This window comes from Mastomys coucha, chromosome X (assembly GCF_008632895.1).
Source record: "Mastomys coucha isolate ucsf_1 chromosome X, UCSF_Mcou_1, whole genome shotgun sequence".
Classification (NCBI taxonomy): domain Eukaryota; kingdom Metazoa; phylum Chordata; class Mammalia; order Rodentia; family Muridae; genus Mastomys; species Mastomys coucha.
This window is the reverse complement of record NC_045030.1, coordinates 75068261-75075105: the sequence shown is the minus strand read 5'-3', so window position 1 is coordinate 75075105 and position 6845 is coordinate 75068261. Positions and strand designations below refer to the sequence as shown.

At 51.0% G+C, this 6845-nt stretch overlaps 2 protein-coding genes across 4 annotated transcripts in view; one reads left to right on the top strand and one right to left on the bottom strand.

The window, feature by feature from the left end:
* LOC116085912 (PWWP domain-containing DNA repair factor 3A-like) overlaps positions 1 to 6634 on the bottom strand; it is an 11584-nt gene extending 4950 nt beyond the window's left edge. Inside the window, exons 1-5 of one of the 3 annotated variants that reach the window (XM_031363904.1) lie at positions 6477 to 6634; positions 1886 to 2030; positions 1505 to 1574; positions 1133 to 1221; positions 214 to 357 (exon numbers count right to left, since the gene is read on the bottom strand). The gene's annotated coding sequence lies outside the window, so the exon portion shown is untranslated. Of the gene's footprint in view, positions 1 to 213; positions 358 to 1132; positions 1222 to 1504; positions 1575 to 1885; positions 2058 to 6476 lie in introns of those variants that run through there. The other 2 variants (XM_031363890.1, XM_031363893.1) reach the window with 2 other exon arrangements.
* Positions 6494 to 6845, top strand: part of LOC116070174 — a 9218-nt gene continuing 8866 nt past the window's right edge. The window contains exon 1 of the mRNA XM_031341786.1: positions 6494 to 6750. The gene's annotated coding sequence lies outside the window, so the exon portion shown is untranslated. The remainder of the gene's footprint in view (positions 6751 to 6845) is intronic.

The window sequence follows — 6845 nt, the reverse complement described above, 5'->3', positions numbered from 1 at the left end:
TCAAGTCCAACCACGCCTCTCCACCGTCCAGGCACCATGCCTCGGGCACGTGAGAGCCTATCCCTCACAGGGTGCCCTTGGAAACCACAGATGGCCGAGGCACACCTATAGAGTACACGCTTTCTGCCCTGCACAGGCCTGCACGTGCTTCTGCTTCCCTCAGGTGGGCCACTCTCAGCTCCACATAATTCTAATTTCAGTTAGAAAACATACCTGGGAATAGCAAGTATGTGTTCAAGCCCACAAACCAGGGCATCCATGCAGCATCTGTAACTCAGTCATAAAGAAATGTGTCTGCACTCATATCAGGCCACGTTCTCCCCAGTTGTGTATTCCATCTGTGTATGCCTATTGCTCCTGCGTACATAAAAGTCCTTATGTTTCCTACATCCCTGTTAGATGTTAGCAGTATCGCCACCTGCCTCCACTGTTTCCATGTGTCGCCTCCGGTGCACTACTTTCAAAAGGTTCTCCGAAATTTCTATGAGAGTTGCCTTTTTGGTGAAAAGGGCACACTATCTTCCCCAGGAGCACACAGAGAAGTTTGGGAGGTGGAATCCTAAAATCTCTGTCTCAGCACACACTTTGGTCCTGGGACCAAAGGCCTTCTATCAAGAACTTGCACACAATCCCTCTGTGTGGTGTCTTTTCACATTTTCTCCAGATGGGAACAATGGCTCCCCCCCCCTTCGGTAAGACAGACAGGCGGGGGTCAGTCTGATGGGAGTGTGCAAGAAGAGTACAAGGCATATTGCTCACATGCAGGGGGCAGGGATACGCAGGGTGATCCAGATGTGCTGGTGGGTCAGAGAGCAGCCCCAGCCACACACCATGTAAAAATCCAGCTGATGCTTCACCCAACTGTGAGGTGAGCACGTTAAGACTCAGACACAGACACAAACTAATACCTGCGGAGGGAACAAACTCTGCGCCTTCCTTGGGGGTTCCTGCCACACTGATTTTTATCTCCATCTGTCTAACTGCGACTAGTGGCCAGTTTAGAGACGGCTGTCTTTGGAAGGCATTTTCTACTTCCTGTGTCAGGCAGGTCTCCAGGCCAAGAGAGTACCATCATTCTCCAAGGGAACTGCAGGTTTCCCCCACCTGCACCCCTACGCCCAGCCCCGTTTACCTCCTCCTTAAATGCCTCCCAGCTTCTCTCTCAGACAATGCGAGCTGCAACTATCCAGGGTAAGGTGCTGTCACACAAACAGGGCCATTCTGTGAAGAAGAGCACATGTGACAATCATTGCCAGACAGAGAGGAGGTGTCCGTTTACAATGGCGAACTATGCTCTCAGGGCCTGAAAAGATAAAGCTAGCAGCAAAGAAGTGTCACCTGAGGACAAAGAGACAGGGCTGAGTGAGCAGTCAGTCCTTGGGGCTTCTCTTCAAACAGTGGTAGTGAGAGAACCTTCCCTGTCCCAGGAAAGAGCACACACGCTCTCAAGGCACGCTCTCGGACTCAGCTCTCACACACACTCAGGTTGGCTGCAGGCACCTACCTACGCACGGTTTGCGTGTCTGTCTAGTCATCCCACCTCTCCAGTCTGTGAGTGTCCTTCCCAAACGTATCTGTAACCAGGAAAGAATGGCTTGTCCCCGTTGTCATGGCAACCACAGTGTCATTGGAAAAACATTCTCTCCTAGTAGCCAGTTCTCTGAGGAAATCAGGAAGTACTAATCCACCCACCCTGGAGGCTGACTGTTCACTTACATCCCTGTTACCTGGTTCTCCCACCATCCCCTGCAGCTGCACATACAAAAGTAAGTAAGGGTGCACACAATACAAAAGATGAAACTGCCATTCCAGGGTGCCGGGCCTTTGACTTGACCACAGAGGGTCTGGGACAAAGCAAGACAAGACATCACAGGTTCCGTCCCACCTTCTAAAATAATAAGATCAGGGTCCACGTCCGAGAAGGCCACCTTTCCCCCTGCCAGAATTCGGAAGGCAGGCGCATTGTTTGTTTCTGCTGATGCAAATAAGCATTCCAGGTCACTTGGCAGAAAACGTGGAGGACCGTGGACCTGCACAGGATAGAAAGCAGCACAGCAGTTCAGGTGGCAGCAGCATCAAAAGAAAAAAAAATCTACCTTGCATCTCAAGGAGGAAGGGGAGAGTCAACTTCAAATGGCAGGAGGCTTTGGAAATCTGAAGGCCCGCCCCCCAGTGACACATTTCCTCCAGCAGTGCCACACCTCCCAAGCCAATCCCAAATAGTGTCATCTCCTAGGAAGCAAGAATTCAAATGCCCCAGGCTGCAGAAGACATCTCATTCAAACCACCACCACCACCCACCACCCACGTGCATGCTGTCTCTGTCTCTCTGTCTCTGTGTCTCTGTCTCTCTCTCTGTCTCTCTCTCTGTCTCTCTCTCTCTCTCACACACACACACACCCTCATCCACAGGCATAGAAGAAACTGTGTTCCACTAAGTTGTCCCAAGTCATGCCTGCCACTCTAGGCAGCCATGCCCTCATCCAGTGAAATGGTTTCTCACCAGATTAGATGACACCAGTTTGGACACACACTTCTTTAGGGTTTTTCTACTCTGCTCATGGCACATACACGGATCCGTACACAAAGTGACTTTTGTCGGAGCGATTTCACTGAAAATGCTTCGAATGTCCATAAGGAGACATTGCATTTCCTTCTGAGGGCTTGGATAGGATTCTGCTGTGTGGTTGTAGCATGCTTGGCCCATCTCTTCATCGTGAGGGGTACATCGTGAGGGGACTTTTCCACTGTGATTTGAGCTGTCTTGAGCTCTGCCATGCCTATATTCACTCGAATGCCTCTGTGTGGGGAAACGTCACTTACCTAGAGGTGGAGTGATCCTGTGATGGGCCGATGCAGCATTTCCTATTCTGATGAACACAAAGGTCCTCCCCACAGTAGATACAACACTGAAAATTCCCACAGCAACAGGGCCTTCACAGTTATTCTTAATTCCCTTCCTAAATAGTCAAGTGGAGGCTGGCTGGATTTAACTGCTGTCCTTGTAAGTTTCCTGCATCCCCTAAGGTCTGACTTCATGGAACGTGCGTTCTGAGCCCCCATGCACAGATGTACATGCATAGATGATGTGGTAAAGCGTGGTCAACATAGATCCACAGCCCTTGGGGGAAGACAGTAGGACCATGAAGTGTCAGAGCCAGAGCTGAACAATACTGTGATAGCTTGTACTGTCTCGCTTGTACTTTAGATAACACAAAGCTCTTGAAGGAGATCAGAAAGTGAGTACTGCAGTCCTAAAGAAGCTTGTCGGGAGTCTGTACAGTGGCACGGGACTAGGGGCCTCCTGCTTCTGCCCCTTGTGTACTTTTGCAGTTGTCACTGGCCAGCTGGGTCCTCCGGAGAAGCAGCCACGAGTGATACTTAGACAGGAGGGGCTTACTGCGGCCCAGTGTGCAGGCACAACTGCAGACACCAGTCCAACATGCACATCACTTTCAAGTCTCAAGTCATAGTCATGTGGTTGTTTTGTGGGTGTCAGTTCATCCAGTCTCACGCATGACTTGGAGCTTGCAGTTGTGTGTGCACAAACTGGGAAGTCACCTAGGAAAGGCCAGAAGTACTTCTCTGCCTTTCTGCGTGTGAGGACTGACCCTGGAAAGGAGGGTCTCAGGTGATTGTCATGAAGGATGTCTCTACAGGTGAGCAACTAGGGCAATTAGAGCCAATGAGGTGATGCCACGGGCCTCAAGCCCACATTGGAGTGGACAAAGCCCAGAGAGCCTCCCTTGGAAAGCTTTGTCAAGGTGCTAGGGACTCTAAGGAGTATGTATGTAGGACAGCATGTCTGCCCTGCAGAGACAAGGAGCCTTCCGCATGGCCCTTTCTGTACCCTTTCTGGACTCTTGTGATTCTGCACAGGTCCACACTTCCTGCTGTCTTGCATGGTCCTACTGTCCCGGTCCTCTCCCAAGGGCTGTGGAACTATGTTGGCCATGCTTCACCCTCAATCACATCACGTGTGCACGCACGAATCATGGGGGCTCAGAACACAAGTTCCATGAAGTCAGACTTCAAGGGTGACTGAAAACAGGGAGCAGAGGTGTTTCTGACACATTAGGCATTTCCTAGGTGAGTTCCCAGTTTATGAATGCACAACTGAAAGCTCCAGGTCAGTCATGCGTGATTATAAGGCATGCTGGCTATGGCAGAGGGGCACAAGATGGAGTGGCATTGGCCAGGCACACACAGGGCAGACATGGTTTTCCACAGGGCAAGAGGAAATGAGGAATCCTTGGGACCACCCTGGAGGAGAAAGAGGGTCTTGGAGATTGTGGTGAGCTATGTGTGTCCCTGTAGGTGAACGATTACATATTGAGGCCCAGGGGAGTCCTGAGGTCAAGGTCCGGAGCCTGAATTCCCCAGTGGGGTGGAGGAGGCGGGGAAGGGTGGTGTGGGAAAGCTTTGATACAAAAAAGCAGGGACTGCGAAGGGCGGGCAGGACAGCATGTGTGCTAGCAGAAGGACTGGGGATCTGCCACATGGCCCTGTCTGAAGTCCTTGGGCACAGGAGACATTCATCCAGGTCCACACTTCCACAGGTGGGCCTACTCGAAAGAGGTATATGGGTGTTTCAGGTCCTTCCAGGCCTCTAGGGCACCGTTTCCTGTCCACGCATGCACGGTTGCCAGTGGGCCTGTCATGGTCTGATCCCCCATGCCCAGGATGGCTGTAGCCATTTTGTTCCTTGCCGACCAGCTACTTCATATTGTTGCTTTAACAATGCCTGCCCGTCATTGACACAGAGAAGCGACTTGGCTCAGAGCAAGGACAGGCTGGTCACATAGCCTGATTTGTTCTGTATGTTCTGAATGTTCTGTATGAGATCTGCTAATCTTAAGAAATTCCACAAAGCTTTACCCAGGACCCATCAGATCAAAGGTCAATATGACCTCTTATGTCAAATTCCAACTTGGGTCAGAGCTGACCACCAGGCAGCAAGCACTTCCTGCCCCTGCATATGAGCTCATTGCGGGTTTTGTGTGCTTTCTCTTTTTTATTTTATTTATTTATATTTTATTAGATATTTTCTTTATTTACATGTAAATGTCTCCATTCCTAGTTTCCCCTCCAAAAAGCAAAGAAACAACAAAAACAAACCCCTGTTGCCTCCCCCCTCCCCATGCCTGCCACCCCACCCTCTCCCACTTTCTGGCCCTGGCATTCACCTACACTGGGGCACAGAACTTTCACAGGGCCGAGGTCCTCTCCTCCTATTGGTGATCAAATTGCAATCCTCTACTATACACATGCTGCCTGAACAATCAGACCCCTCCATGTTCAGACCTTGGTTGGTGGTTGAGAGCCTGGGAGCTCTGAGGGTACTAGTTAGTTCATATTGTTGTTTGTTCTAAGGGGCTGCAAACCCCTCAGCTCCATTGGGCCTTTCTCTAGCTCCTTCACAGGGGACCCTGTGCTCAGTTCAATAGATGTCTGTGAGCCTCTACATCTGTATTAGTCAGGTACTGTCAGAGCCTCTGTGCTTTCTTTTCCTTTAGAAGCTGACAGAAAAATTTACCCGTTGTCATAGTTTAGATAATTCTGAGTTATGTCCCTGGTCTGACCAGCATTGGGGTGTGCATTCCATAAACTATCCTTACTTAAGTGAGGTCAGTGTTCATATGGTTTGTGTGCCAATTCTTGAACCCCAACAAGCCTAACCAAGGACAAGGACTGGACAGGAGCACGCATGCACCCATCTTTCTCCGCGGAGGTCGAATACTCTCTGAAAGTGAGGGCCAACCAGCTGTGGCCACCCTCCAGGGGAAGCTAGGGCTCCGGGAAACCGTGGTGAGGTGTGTTCTTCTAGGTGAATGAGCAGATATTAGGACCCAGGGTAGCCTCCGTGAGGTGATGTCTGGTGCTCGAATTCCACACCGAGTGGCCTAGGCCCCAGGAGGACTGTCTAGCAAGGTCTTATGAGGGGTCGCAGTGACTGAGAAGAATGAACTGGGCAGCAGGTGTACTTGGGGGAAAAACTTGGGACCTTCTGCATGCATCTTTCTGGGGTCTTTGGGTACTGCAGAAGTTCTCTGGGTCCGGGTGTCGACAGTTGGGCTATTTGAAAGCACTGTGGGTTCTTCGGGTCCCTGGAAAACCTTAACACAACGATTGTTGTTGTTGTTGTTGACACACGCACAACCCCAAGCCCCAAGTCACACATGCGTGCTTGCACGGTGGGCCTCTACCTGGAACCGGATTGGCCAGTCTCATGCATGTGCACACATTTTCCTCCTGGCACAGCACTTCCGGAAGTGAGTTCGCACTAGCTGTGGCCTCCCTCGAGGGTAAGAGGGGCTTGGTGGGATTGTAGGAGGTGTAATTCCCTAGGTGAGCGACAAGGCATCTGAGACTTAAGGGATAAGGTAAAGCCCTTCCGGAAGCGTCATCTCCCTGGCCCAATCCACTCTCGAGGGTAAGTGGGGTTTGGTGGGACTGTGGGAGGTGTAATTCCCTACCTGAGGAACAAGGTATCCATCGCGAGACCCAATGGAGAGAGACCCCTTCCAGAAGTGGTGCCCAATGACTGTGCCCACCCGCAAGGGTGAGTGGGGTTGGTGGGATTGTCACAGGTGTATTTCCATAGGTGAGCGACCAGATATCGCGAGACCCAAGGTAAACCCCATCGGAAGTGACGTCCAAAAGCAGTGCCCACTCTCGAGGGTAGGAGGGGGGTTTGTAGGAGGAATAATTACATCTCTGAGCGACAAGGTATCACACGCAACAGCGAAGGTAAAACCCTTCCGGAACCGACTTCTAATATTTCAGCCTTCTCTCGAGGGTAAAGGGGGTGGGGGTGGGGAGTGTAAGAGGTGTATGTCCTTAGC